The sequence below is a fragment of the Ambystoma mexicanum genome, chromosome 5p (assembly GCF_040938575.1).
Source record: "Ambystoma mexicanum isolate Mex_15411 chromosome 5p, UKY_AmexF1_1, whole genome shotgun sequence".
NCBI classification, from domain to species: domain Eukaryota; kingdom Metazoa; phylum Chordata; class Amphibia; order Caudata; family Ambystomatidae; genus Ambystoma; species Ambystoma mexicanum.
In genome coordinates, this window is record NC_090930.1 from 794873412 (window position 1) to 794887120 (window position 13709).

A 13709-nucleotide genomic window follows, 5' to 3' on the forward strand; every position below is an offset into this window, starting at 1 on the left:
GCGCATATAATACAATTAATGGTGTAGATAACAGCAAATATGTCTGATGATGATTGTGCTGTTTTTCCAAGTGCATTGAGGCAACACCATCCAAGGAGGGAGAAAAGGAAAAAAACAGATAGACAATCTTCACAGCATGGTGCATTCAGATAGCGCAAATGTGCACACAGGTGCAGGAGAGGGGGCACAAGTGCAGGGGTTGGGAGTAAGTGCTGTGAGATGCCACTTTCATGGGTCATTGACCAAGTGCAGTAATGTTGAAGCAAGTGCAAGGACCGGAGGCAAGTGCGAGAGGACTGGCGGGAGTGCCAGGGACCTGTGAGACTCTGAAGTACACCAGGCGGACAGTCAGCAGGCTGTGCAGAAAAGGAGGGAGAAAGGGATAGAGGGGAAAGAAAGGTTAGGAGGGTAGAGCAAGAGAGAAGGAAGAGGAGAAGAGGAATGTCCTTAGGGGTTTCCAGAACGTAAGGAGATCAGGCTCAAGAAGGAGTGCTGCAGGGGGGGTCTATTCCAGAGGGAGGCTCCTGCAGAGGGTGAAGATCTCCCTCCAAATCTTTGCTTGGAGAACTGGCTCACTCGCAGAAGGTTGGAGGTAGATCAGCAGAGGGCTCGGGAATGACTGTTTTTAGGTAGGCAACATTGCAGATAGGTTGGTCACAGGTCCCAGGCCCCAGAACACCTTGTGGACAGTGCAGAGGGTCTTGAACTTGATCCTTGCAGCCACAGGGAGCCAGTGGAGGGATTTCAGCTCATGAGATATGTGGTCCATGGGCTTGAGGCCAAGGATATTTCTCACAGTTCTGTTCTGGTGAGTTGCAGAGCATGCAGAGCAAAGGCAGGGAGGTTGAGAAAGAGGCTTTTGCAGTAGTTCAGCTTTGAGTGAACCAGGGCTCTGGAGACAGTGAGCCACTAGGGGATGGTGATAATAGGAAGAGTATGTCTGCAAAGCTGTAGCTGGTAGTTGGACTTTTATAGATGTCCAAAATGTGAGTGGAGAAGAAGAGAGTGGAGTCAAAGATGACATTGCTGTTTTTTGCCTTGCAGGTGGGTGCAGGCGAAGGGCCAAGGGAGGCGGCCAGAGTGAGAGTGGGAAAGTGGGTCAGGAGTCCCAATGCAAAAGATCTCAGTCTTACTGACGTTGACACAAAGGTTGTTTGCAGCACACCATTAATGAATTGCAGACAGATAGTCAGATATGAGCGAGGTAGAGGAGGTGGCTGAGGGTAGCCTGAAGGAGAGTTGCGTATCATCTGCATAACACTGGAAGTTAGAGCTGAAAGTGGCAATCACACATCCATGGTCAGCCATGTAGACATTGAAGAACCAAGGGGATAGGTCAGAACTCTGGGGAATGCCACAGGTTTAAAGAGTGATAGTAGAGAGAAAGGACCCAAGTTCCACCTGGGATGGGCGGTCAGCAAAGAAGTAGGTTAACCAAGCCAGAGCCTGTGTTATGCTCACCGTGTCTCCGTGGGGGTGTCAAACCCAAGCAAGGTCGAGTGGTCCGTTGTCCGGCGGGGTTGAGCTCCACTTTCTAGCTGGTTTGCACTGGTGCCCCTTGTCTCTGCTTGAACCGGCCTGGGGTCGGCTTCCTGATGGAGAAACAGAATAAACATGAGAGACTGGCATCTAGAATGGAAGACCAGGCTCCCGTCCTTCACCTCTCGCGCTTGGCCTAGAGGATCACGGCCCAGACACCCGCCGCGAGAAGAGTTTGTCCATTTACCAGACGACCAGGTACCCTGGTACAGGAACATACGGATGTGTCCATCTGCCTGCCCAACAGCCCGCACTGGCCATGCCGACACCTGCGGTTCGGATCAGCTAGACTAAAATCCACACGTCGTTAGAGATGCCATGACGACCTAGACAACGGGAAGCACTTCTGTACAAATATACACACTGAACATTTCCACACCAATCTACACGAAGAACATACTCAGTGCTCTGACGTAGGCGACAGGCATATTCACGGACGTGCATCTTTATTATTTTTACATAGGCTTTCAGAATGCAGAAACGCAAGACGCATCATGAGCTCATTTATAACGCTTGCTCACGCTTCTCTTGAAACCCATTACCACCGTAGAGGTATAATGGAAACACGATACTGGTCATGGAAATATATGCTATTATAACCTAAAAGCACCTATGCACCAAACGGACTAATTATGCACCAGGCCCAAGTAGGCCTCAACCAAGAGCTCCTGTGGACATTAACAAAACACGAGTCAGGTTGCTGATCCTGCAGAAAGAACCCAGTGGAGCAACCAGCCAAGGTCGTAATGTTGCAAACTCACATTTCAAGAACAAATCATCAAAGGCACGATGTTGCAACCTCGCACTCCGCGGCCCAACGTTAAAGTCACACCGGCAAATTAAACCAGACGCGCAGTAGAAAAAGCAATATTAATTGTGCAGAATTCTGCCTCTTTCACGGTCCCTCCCCACGTGACCAAGCCGAACCTGACGAGATGCCAAAACCCAGGAGAAAAAGGCGTCTGGGTCCCTCGCTACGAGACACAGGCCAATACACTTGAAAGGCTCAATGGACATCTGCTACAGTGGGAGCGGCCAGTCTTCCACCTATGAATAAATCCTCACATTGTCTGCACGTACCCATATTGAAACGTTGTTGCAATCACAGGTACACCGAGAGCTGGGAACAACGGTGGTCCCAGGCTGGGAAGCTCACGGGTGCACCAATCAGAACATGGGGCTCTTATCTCAGACGTCAGTAACATTAGCCAATCCTCAGGAGTCTTCATGTAACAATTCTTATGTATCTAATTGTAGGGACAACCCAGATATGCCACCTGACTACACCTTGTCCACTAATATCATTCTCTATATGTGTACTATACTAAACCTACCACTCGAGCAACCAATTAAGAGTGGCGATAGGTTTTTTGTTAACTTTTTGAAGTGACGCAAGTAGCGCGTCATAATGCAGTAAAAAGGGCCTGCGAGCCCCACGATTGTGTGTGTGTCAGGACGAACGCGTACGCTCCTTGACCCATCCCTGCCGTTTTGTATAAATAAACAGCAGAGTCACCTTGCTCCTTGTGTGTGTCTCATACTCTATCTCATCTGGGATATACGGGAGGTGTTGGGGCCTCCCTGCCCGGAGGTCTGCGGACGGCCCGGCCGACCCCGGCAGAATTTCCCCCCGACAAGTTGGAGGCACTGCTGAGATCTGTTTAAGATCGACTTTTATTTTTAATTTTTCCAGGCACTCCCGTTGCGAGGAGGCCCGGCGGCGCGGCCCCCTCTGCCGTTGCCCCCTTCTGAGGACTACAGGACCATCGCGGAGCTGCGAGAGGACCGGACAGCGCAATCCGGATATTGGCCCTCGGGAGCCGGTTGAGAAGTATCCCGCCCGCGGTCGGCGAGTGTCCAGACGTGGTCCAGACGAGGGGAGGTGGCGAGCCGCTTGGAGGGGTGCACGCAGTCGAGCGGCCCTGCATCGAGAGAACTTGGTGAGCATGACACGCACAACAAGCAATGCGAAATTGTGAGGGAGGGGGAGGAAGTAAATAAGGGAGGAGGGAGGTGTTGTACAGATGCGCGGCGAAGGTTTAAACAACTTAGTGTTGCTAATGGAATGAATGGTAGCGAAACGAGTGCGAGAGCAATCGGCTACGTCACGAAAAAGGGGGGGGGCGGAGCACGAAAACATCACATGCGACCGCTCGTAAGACACTGATTGGCCTAAGTCGCGACTACGTGTGAGGGTGGGTGTGTGTGGTTTCCTGCGATTTGACATTTATTGATCAATGAGTAGATGAGGTTCCCTATTGTTCGAGCAAGAAACTCGATAGGTAGATGACGTTTCCCTGTGGGCGGTAGCTAGTTACGTAGTTGCCCAAAACGGAAGATAATTGGCTGGTTAAGCCCTCCTGTTGAGGGGCGTATCACACGCGAGGCGACGCAGCGTGCGCAGTCCGGTTATATTATTGATGAGATTACCTTGTTCCAGGAGAGACAGGAAGACAGCTGTAGGGTTAGCGGGGTAGATTGCAAGTGTATTTTGAACTTAAAGAACATAACAAGAATGTACCAGTAGCTCGAAGAAATCGGTGACGTCACCAGTAGGGATTTAATAGGATATCGCGAGCACAAGGAATTTTGGGTTTGAGAGTGGTGGGGAAGAGAAGCATGATAAAGGAGCTGATACGGAGATAAACTATAAACCAGTGGATCGAAAGAAGAAGGGGAAAGGGGCGTGGCTGCGCACGGAGAACGCCGGCCACGGCAAGTGTAAAAGGGGGAGGAGAACGGAGAAACAGGACGACTGTATAAGATCATCGTAAGGGGTACGCAGCCGCAGGGGGCTGCGTGCGCTTCGGCCGCAGGGGGCCGTAGGGGAAGGAATATAATATAACATCATATTTATTATTATTGCATAATTTGTCAAAGGATTGTCGTAAGTCCCCACACTTGCGGGGCGAGGTAAGCAATACAAGGTTGTATATTGTAAACTGCTAGTAAGGGGAAGGGTAACAAGGGGAGTGAAATTATGTCATACGGGAGAGGGTCGGGAGGGTGGGGGAACACCCTCACTACCCCACTACAGCACATATGCACCACACTGCCACCACATAGGGAGAAGTTAATTAAGTACAGCATAGAGTGGACCCAGGGGACAGACAACAAAATGTTAACACCATGGCCGCCTAATGGTAGTTTCGATCCATATGCCCAACATTCACTACTGAACCATCTGCACAATACATACAAGGGGAAGAAGTTGGCAAACCATGTGGAGGTGTTTAACTTATGGAGGATGTTCCAGGGGTCTCGACCAGGACCAAATGGAATGTTCACTATGGGGGAAACACCGGAAGAAAAGGAGATTAAGAAAGAAGGAACGGGTGGGGAAAAGGAGCGCGAAAGCACAAAGAATACGGGAAACGAAAGACAGGGAGGAGAAAAGATTGATAAATCAGACGACATAAAAAAGGAACCGAGCAATGAGATACCCATAACACCGGGAGTGAAAACAGAGGGAGGAGGGTTGTACCCTTTAAGAGAATTAGGAGAAATAGAAGGACAGTTAAGGGCGGCTGAAGGATACTCAAACCCGGCATATAGCCCTCCACCATATGTGGCTCATGGGAAGATACCAATGGGGGACGGGAGGATTAGAGAAGAGCAGACTGTAGAGATAGGAAACGATGAGTGGGTAGCTGCACAGATATTGTTGAAATTACGAGGTTCACTAACTGGAGAAGAAAGGGAGGCGGTAAAGAGAACAAACGAGGATAGTGCCAGAGAGAGTGAAATGAGGGGAGAGGAGCTACTACGGCAGAAGGAAGAGATTTTGGAGGAAAGATTAGCAAAACTAAGGGATGAGCAGAATGAACTGATCAAACAACTTGAGAGGGAGGAAAGAGAGAGAGTGAGGAAAAGGAAAGAAGGTAAGGACGAATTGGAAAAATTAAGGGAACGAAGTGAGGAGCAAAAGAGAGAAGGTGAAAGGGTAAAAGCAGCAGCAGATAGGGTATCAAGAGTAGTGCTGAGAGAGAAGAAGAAGGAAGAAGAAGAAAAGGAAAAAGAAATGGAAATATGGAGGAGGAGGATAATATCAGAGACAGCTAAGAAATATGAAGAGGGGAAGGTAATAGAGAGTATAGTAGAAAGAGAAAGGGTGAAATGGGAAAGGAAGAAAGAGGATGAAAGGATATTGGAACAGATGAGCAACGAAGTAATGGAGGAATTGAAAAGGAAAAGGGAGGAAAATAGTAGGGAAATGGAGGAGAGAAGTGAAGGAGGAAGAGAAGAGAGGGGTTGGGAGAGTGAAAGATGGGGAGATGTATATAAAAGTAGAGAGGTAGCAACAACATCAGCACTAAGGGGAACAGTTGGTAACAACGGAAAGGGAGAAAGAGATCTAATAGACTTAAAAACAGTAACAATAAAAGGAAAAAAGGCAGAGTGGGGGGTGCCATTTATGAATGATTTTTGCAGTGAGGAGGAAGGAGGAGTGGAGAAGGATGGAAGGAAGAGTGAAAGGGAAAGCTTAGATAAACTATACCTCACTAGAACAAACATAGATTCGCCCTGGATGAGTAGAAGATGGGAGGAGCTGGAGAGAAGTAAGGAGGAAGTGAAAAGAATAGGGGAAACACAAACCAATGAAACCACGCCACCCACATCACCATCACGCCCTCCCACGTCACACCCTACATGTTCAACCACCGCACGCTCTCTGCACAGAATAAAGCTCGCGCCCTTCATGAATGAACTTACACCTTATGCATGTCGGCTTAGGGACCTCCCTAGTCGCAGGCAAGACAGACAAATAAACATACCCATATTGAACACAGGAAATGATGAAAAAAGGGGAAAGGAAGAAGAGGGAGGTAGGAGCAGAGGTAGTAAGGAAGAATTTGAAGTAGTAAAAGAAATGGGGGAAGAGGAGGGGTGTGAAGATTCAACATTATGGAGCGTAAAGGGTGACACAAGACAGAATTTAATGCCACTGCTGGAGAGAGGAGGGGTTAGACCACAGTATGTACCTTGGAAACATACGGATAAGGAAAATATAAAATGTAGGCTCCCATCACTAAGTGGAGGTGCGGGTAAGTGGATATATGAAATGGAAAAACACACCGCAGGACAGAAACTAGCAGTAGGAGATGTGAAGGGCCTGTTAATATCAATATTAGGGGATAGAGCGGATGACATTTGGAAAAGAGCGGGATTCCATGGGGTAACAATAACGAACACATCGCATGATGGGGCACCATTTGCAAACTGCAGACATGCGCTATGGCAGGCACTTAGAGTGCAGTACCCAGACACATCAGACATAGGAGCCATTACTTCCCGTAAGATGGGTGAAAATGAGGATCCTGTTGATTATATCCAGGATATTCAAGAGAAGTGGCGCATGGAAACTAGAGAACAATGGGACAAAACACCAGCCATATTTTATCATATACTAGTACAAGGGCTCCCAGAAGGAGTTCAGAAACAACTAAAGAAAGTAGTGGGGATGGAAGCAAAACCATGGCCAGAAATACAACTGACTATAGTACATCACTGCAGGACATGGCAAGGAAAAATGAAACAAAAGGAGGAGGACAGGAAAACAGAGGAGGCCAAATTAGTACAGAAAAAACTTACTAAATACACAATGGAAGGGGCACTAATAACTACGCCCACACCAATGGCCCAAAGCCCAACGCAAGTAGTGGCTGCACAAGATCCCGCTCAAATAGCGCCTCCACAAGGTGTAATACAGCAAGTGCCGCCTCTGCAATTACACGCACCAAACATGGGAGGAGGGTACCCAATGCAAGGAACTGGGTATTATAGTTATAACAGAGGGAGAGGAGGGTTCATGAGGGGGAGAGGATATGGATATAATACCCAACAACAGGCTGGGGGACTCAGAAATTACTACCCCACAGGGCAACCCGTATACCAGGACAACACAGGGAGCTTCCCATGGCAAAACAGGGAACCACCCGTGTGTTGGAGCTGCGGACTATTAGGACACATGTCACGTACATGTAGGGTCAGGCCAGGAACACCAGCATGGAATGAACAAGCACAACCTAGGACCTCACAAGAACAGCAGGGCATACAACAACAGCAGATGTCGCAACAAGGGAGTGACCAACAACAACAAACACAACAGCCACAAACCTATTCACTGCCACAACAACAAATAACACAACAACTGACGCCGCCACAACAACAAGTGGCGTTAATACAACCACCACCCCAAAATGAACGAACACAATTGGGTGGGGTGACGGTGTTGGGACACAACCCTTACACAGGGAATGGCCAATCATTGTACCCCCAATAGGTCAGCCCACAGACGGCCTTGGTGTGTCCCATCCTGTCAGTAACACCTAATAGTGCGGAGGAGCCACGCATAGAGGTAACGATAGGTGACAAAAAATTATCATTCCTTGTTGACACCGGGGCAACCCGGTCTTGCATAAGGGAAGGTAAATTTAAGATGTCAGGCGAAGCCATGAACACCCAAGGATTTTCTGGGGCTAAAGGGTTGGTTCCATTTACTGATAACGTTCCCTTATCTATTGGAGATTATGATCTGTCAGTCCCACTTTTGTATTATAGTGCCTCACCAGTAAATATACTGGGGAGAGACATAATGAACAGGTTGAATATGACGATCTCCTTTACAGAGGATGGCATAATTTGCTCTACTCCAGGGATTAACATGCTCGCAGCACGACAGATTTTGCAAGCATACTGTGGACAGATAGCGATTAGGGCGGAGCCAGTAGATGGCGAGCTATTCCAGTATGGCACAGACATGGCAATTGCATGGATGCCAGGGTTAGGAGGGAAAATATGGAGGAGGCCAGCAGCCTATCTGTTCCGACCAGAAACACCAGTTGATGAACTGGAAGGGAAGGTGTTTGTAATGGACATTGAGAGCATTATTGCAACAGCTGATTATGTTGCTGTGCACGCCCAAGATAAAGAAGGGAGAGCATGGGGGGCAGTGATAGCACTAGCAGAAGGATGTAGGCTGACCCAGGTGTCAGATGAAGAGCTGTTTTCAGAAGAAAAGGAGGAAGGTGAAATGGTGTTCATGATGAGTGTAGAAATATGGCTAAGAGTGGCTCACAAACAAGTAGCACAGAAAATTGCAATGGCACTTGAGGCACCCGCAGGCACCCCAGTCCCATTTTTTAAGGAAGATATGTCAAAGGTGCCCAAATCATTATGGACTATTAGCCCTTATGACGTGGGATGCATAAAAAGCATAGGGGGTGTAAGGATAAAATTGAAAAAGGGTGCCATACTACCAAGAGTGAAACAGTACCCATTGTCAAAAGAGGCAGATGAGGGCATATATGAAACCATAACGGCCCTTATAAACAATGGCATATTGGTCCCCTCAGAATCACCATGTAACACAGCTGTGTACCCGGTGCGCAAGGCTAAAGGGGGGTCTTGGCGCTTCATACAGGACCTCAGACCCTTGAACAACATAGTAGAAGCAGAGTACCCAGTAACAGCAAACCCGGCCACAATATTGTGTGGCATTCCAGCAGAAGCATCACGATTTACAGTGATTGACCTTAAAAATGCTTTTTTCTCAATACCATTACACCCAGACTCACAAGATTTGACAAGCTTCACTTACCGAAATACAAAGTGGAAACATACCAGACTACCACAGGGGTATTGTGAATCACCCTCAATTTTCAATAGAGTAATACAGATGGATTTGGGTAACGTTGAGGTGGAAAGCACAGTGTTACAGTATGTGGATGACATAATAATTTGCAGTACAAACGAAAGTAAATGTAGAGAGGACTCCTTAAAAATGTTGACGATACTGGCAGAAAAGGGGTACAAGGTAGACATGGAAAAGATACAATACTGTCAGGAACAGGTACTTTACATTGGCCAACTGATATCCCAACATGGAAGAAGGATTGCACCACAGAGAGCACAGGCCATCTCAAGCACTCCCGTGCCACAGACTGTGAGAGAACTGCAGCAATTTCTGGGGCTGTGCAACTACTGTAGAGCATGGGTATTTGATTACAGCTCATACATAGGACCACTGCTTGAGGGTTTGAGGGAAGCAAATAAAGGGGAGAAAAAGTTGGGGTGGACTATGGAAATGAGGGAGGCATTTGACGAATTAAAAGACGCGATATCAACTGCTCCAGTACTGGCATCCCCAGACTATGAGCGGCGCTTTTTTATATTTTCACATTGCGACTCAGCAGTGATGAAAGCAGTGTTGGCCCAAAAAACTAGCATGGGCTATAAACCAGTAGCATTTTACAGCGGTCACTTAGACCCTATAATGTTAGGCCACTTCTCTTGTGAACAAGGTCTTGCTGCAGCTGCTTTTGCAGTAGAAAAAGCATCAGCAATAACTATGGGGTGTCCAACTACACTATTTGTGGAACATGCACTATTTGCGATATTGAATAAACCTAAGTCCACATTAACGACACAGAGGGCATCAGGTTATGAGATTATTTTGTCTAAAGCTGAACTAGCAATTGTTAGATGTAGCACGGTTAACCCTGCAAGGTTCCTAGCAGAAGTAATTGAAGAGGGAGATTACGCCCACGACTGCACCCAAGTAACTGAAATGTACTCATGTACTAGGAAAGTTGAAGAAAACGCACTAGAGGGAGGTGAGCTTTTGTTTATTGATGGGTCATCAACTATTGATCAAGGAGATGGGATACGAAGGACTGGGGCAGCAGTAGTAAAAATGATGGAGGCGCCGGTGTGTGTGGCTATGAAGTGTGTACAATTACCACAGCACTACTCTGCTCAAGCCGCGGAACTCGTTGCACTAATATTGGCATTAAAGGAAAGTTTTAATAAAAGAGTAACTATATATTCCGACAGTGCATATGTTACATCCACTGTCCACTCAGGGCTATCAAAATGGAGAAGAAGAGGGTTTAGGAGAGCTGATGGCACTCCAGTACAACATGCCCTCTTGTTGGCTGAACTAATTGAAGTAATAAACGACCCCCAAGAACTAGCCCTAGTAAAATGCACCGCACACACCAATGGAGAAGACTACGTCTCAAAAGGAAATGCAGCAGCAGACGCACATGCGAAATATGCTGCATATTTTGGTGAGATATGGAACCTCACAGACTCACAGAGAGGGAGAGGGAGGGGAATAGCTAGGGAGATGTTAATAAGAGAAGGGTACACCCATCTCCCAGCCACACAGATTATGGAGCTACAAGCGGCTGCACCAATGGCCGAAAAAGAAGTATGGGTGAAAAGAGGATGCACAATGTCACCAACCGACGCACTATGGCGCCAGGGTGGCACTGGGAAAGTTGTAATACCGTTGGCACTGTTAAATACCGCCCTGAGCCAATTACATCACCCTGCCCATACAGGCAAGGAAATAATTGCAGCACGAATTAGAGAAGATTGGTTTTGTCCCGAGTTAACCTCTCATGTGTCAAATTTTATCAGCAATTGCCTCACATGTCAACAGTTTACGGCCGGTCATACTCTAAAAGTGATAAGAGGTACCATACCCCGGCCAGAAGGACCTTTTCGGCACCTTCACATTGACTATGTTGATATGATCAACATATGTCAAGGCAATAGGTATATGATTGTAGTAGTATGCCCATTTTCTAGGTGGATTGAAGCAGGGCCCTGTTCACACCCTGATGCGTTTAGAGCAGCCAAATTCATAGTAAGGGAGGTCTTCCCCAGGTGGGGAGTGTGCGAGGTGTTAAGATCAGACAACGGCCCCCATTTCGCAAATGAAATGTTCCAGCATATCACATCCCTGCTGAACATTAAACACAAATTTGCATGTGCATACCACCCACAGGCTAATGGTGTATGTGAACGCCTGAATGGCTTATTGAAGGAGGCAATTGCTAAAATACAACAAACAACAAAGAAAAGTTGGTTGTATTGCCTTCCGTTAGCATTGTTTGAACTTAGAAACAGGCCAGGGTCCGACCACCACCTCACCCCTCACGAAGTGGTTACTGGACGTCAAATGCGCCTTCCCCTAACACCAACGTCAAGGGCATTCACCGACCACGAAAGTTCAGCGAATGTGTTAGGTGATGAAATGTATCAATATGTGTCTTCTTTGATTACTAGTGTCGTGTTTGTGTCTCAACAGCTCGAGCGCACACGGGGCGGGTCTACCAGCAATCAAGAAAAAGACGAAAGTACGGAATTGGGAAAGGAGAACTCGTGCAAACTTGCCAAAGGTGACCACGTACTACTTCGCAATTTCAATAGGAAGTGGAACGAGAAGAGGTTCACTGGCCCCCATCTGGTGGAGGACGTATCAACAAGAGCAGTAAAACTAAAGGATAAGCGTGCCTGGAACCACCTACATGACGTAAAGATCTACAAACTGCAGACCCGCCCCAGCGCCAACGACAGGTCCATTGGAAGGACAGTAACAACATCCCCAACAGCGGAAGAAAGTTCCATCACAGACAACGACCCAATTGTTGCCTCGGAGACGATAACTGACGAAGAAAGGGGTGATCACCATACTGCCCACCCTATGGTCACACGCTCAAAGAGTAAAAATACTTCCGCCATCTGAGCAAAACCCCCCCCCCATTGACTGCTAAGTACAGTTGTAACTAAAACTGAAGGACATTGCTTGCACCAATACACATGTAAACACGTGAATGTTCTCTTTTTTCTCTCGCACATACAGGAACTGCGTAATATTGTATTGTTAAGAAAAGCTAATTAACAAGTTCAGTGTGCAGGTGTAGATGGTGCTGCCAGACGATAACTACCCAGAAGAATTGTCACACCAATTTGTATACGAAATAAAGAGGCCAACATACTTAAAAAGGAGAAGGGTACGTGTCTACTACACAGCCTTCCTCCTGGCCATAGAAAATTACATGCCCCACCTCCGCCCATACTTGCCGGTCCTAAGAGACCGATCACTTAGAGTAGCGTGGGAGCAGCTCTTCACCTGGGCACTGAATGACTACTTGATAGGGAGAGCTTAAGGAAACAAAACTAACATTTAATAACGAGCACTTTTGAGAATTTTTAGGCGGGCAACTTTAACGTCACAAGAATACGCTGCCAGGACTGCAGCAAGGTAAGAGCAAAATGCCGGTGAGATTAGCATATGTAATAAAAATAATAGGGATTTTTATGATCACCGGGTTCTTGGCTGCCTCTGTCTGGCAGTACAGTTATGCTATCAGTTTTATTGCTGCACCCAAACCTAATATACCCCCGTTCCCTGCTGCAACAGGTGTTACGTCAGGTGGTAATAGTAACATTGCACCCAAGCAAAATAGAGTTAAACGCAGCACATACTCAGACAATAAAGGTATTGATAATTATGTACAAGATTCAGCACACGTCACAAACAACATATGGTACCAGCACATGACCCGCATTGGTAAGCAGACAACTGAGGACAGCTGTTACGTTTGCTCATTAATACCATACGCCATGAGCGCTTCACGAACATTTGTTGCCACTGAAATAGATGAAAAGACAGCACAGTGCATAATATATTTGGCCCTGTTCCAAACGAAAGGAAGATTTCAAGGAACAGTAGTGCACATGACATGGAAAACACGAGACTCATACCCATATGAAAACAACTTCCTCAAGACCTATCTGAGTTATCACAAGACCAGTTTACATGCTGAAGCATTCAAATACATAACAAGTGGCCCTGCAAAAGGAGAAACAAAGAAGGTAACACTGCAGTATCTACCATGTGATTGGTACGCCACTGAAGTTCCGGGTAAACAAGGATGCTGGGAGAGGCCGCTACTGACGATAACAGGAAAGGTGTATCTGGACAACAGCTGGGAGATAGGAGTAATTGGCAGCAACATGGTAACAAAAGAAACTATCTCAACCATCGAGACACACAATCATCGATGTTGGACGACGTGGATCAAGTACGTACCAATGCTCACGTGGGTAGAAGAAGATGAAGACCCAATAACAATACTACCATTGACTGCGCCCAAAGTATGCTACCAGCATAAAGGAGAGGTGGACGTAGGATATAACACCAATTGTGCAAGCGTGATGGAGTTACCTGAGGGGGGAGCGGGAACAGCAGTAATAATGGACCATTATTGGGCCTGTGGAGAAAAGGCATATCATACACTGCCTCCCCTGTGGAATGGTGTGTGCACAATGGTACACGTCAATGTACCATCACTAGTGGTACCTAAGAAGCATGT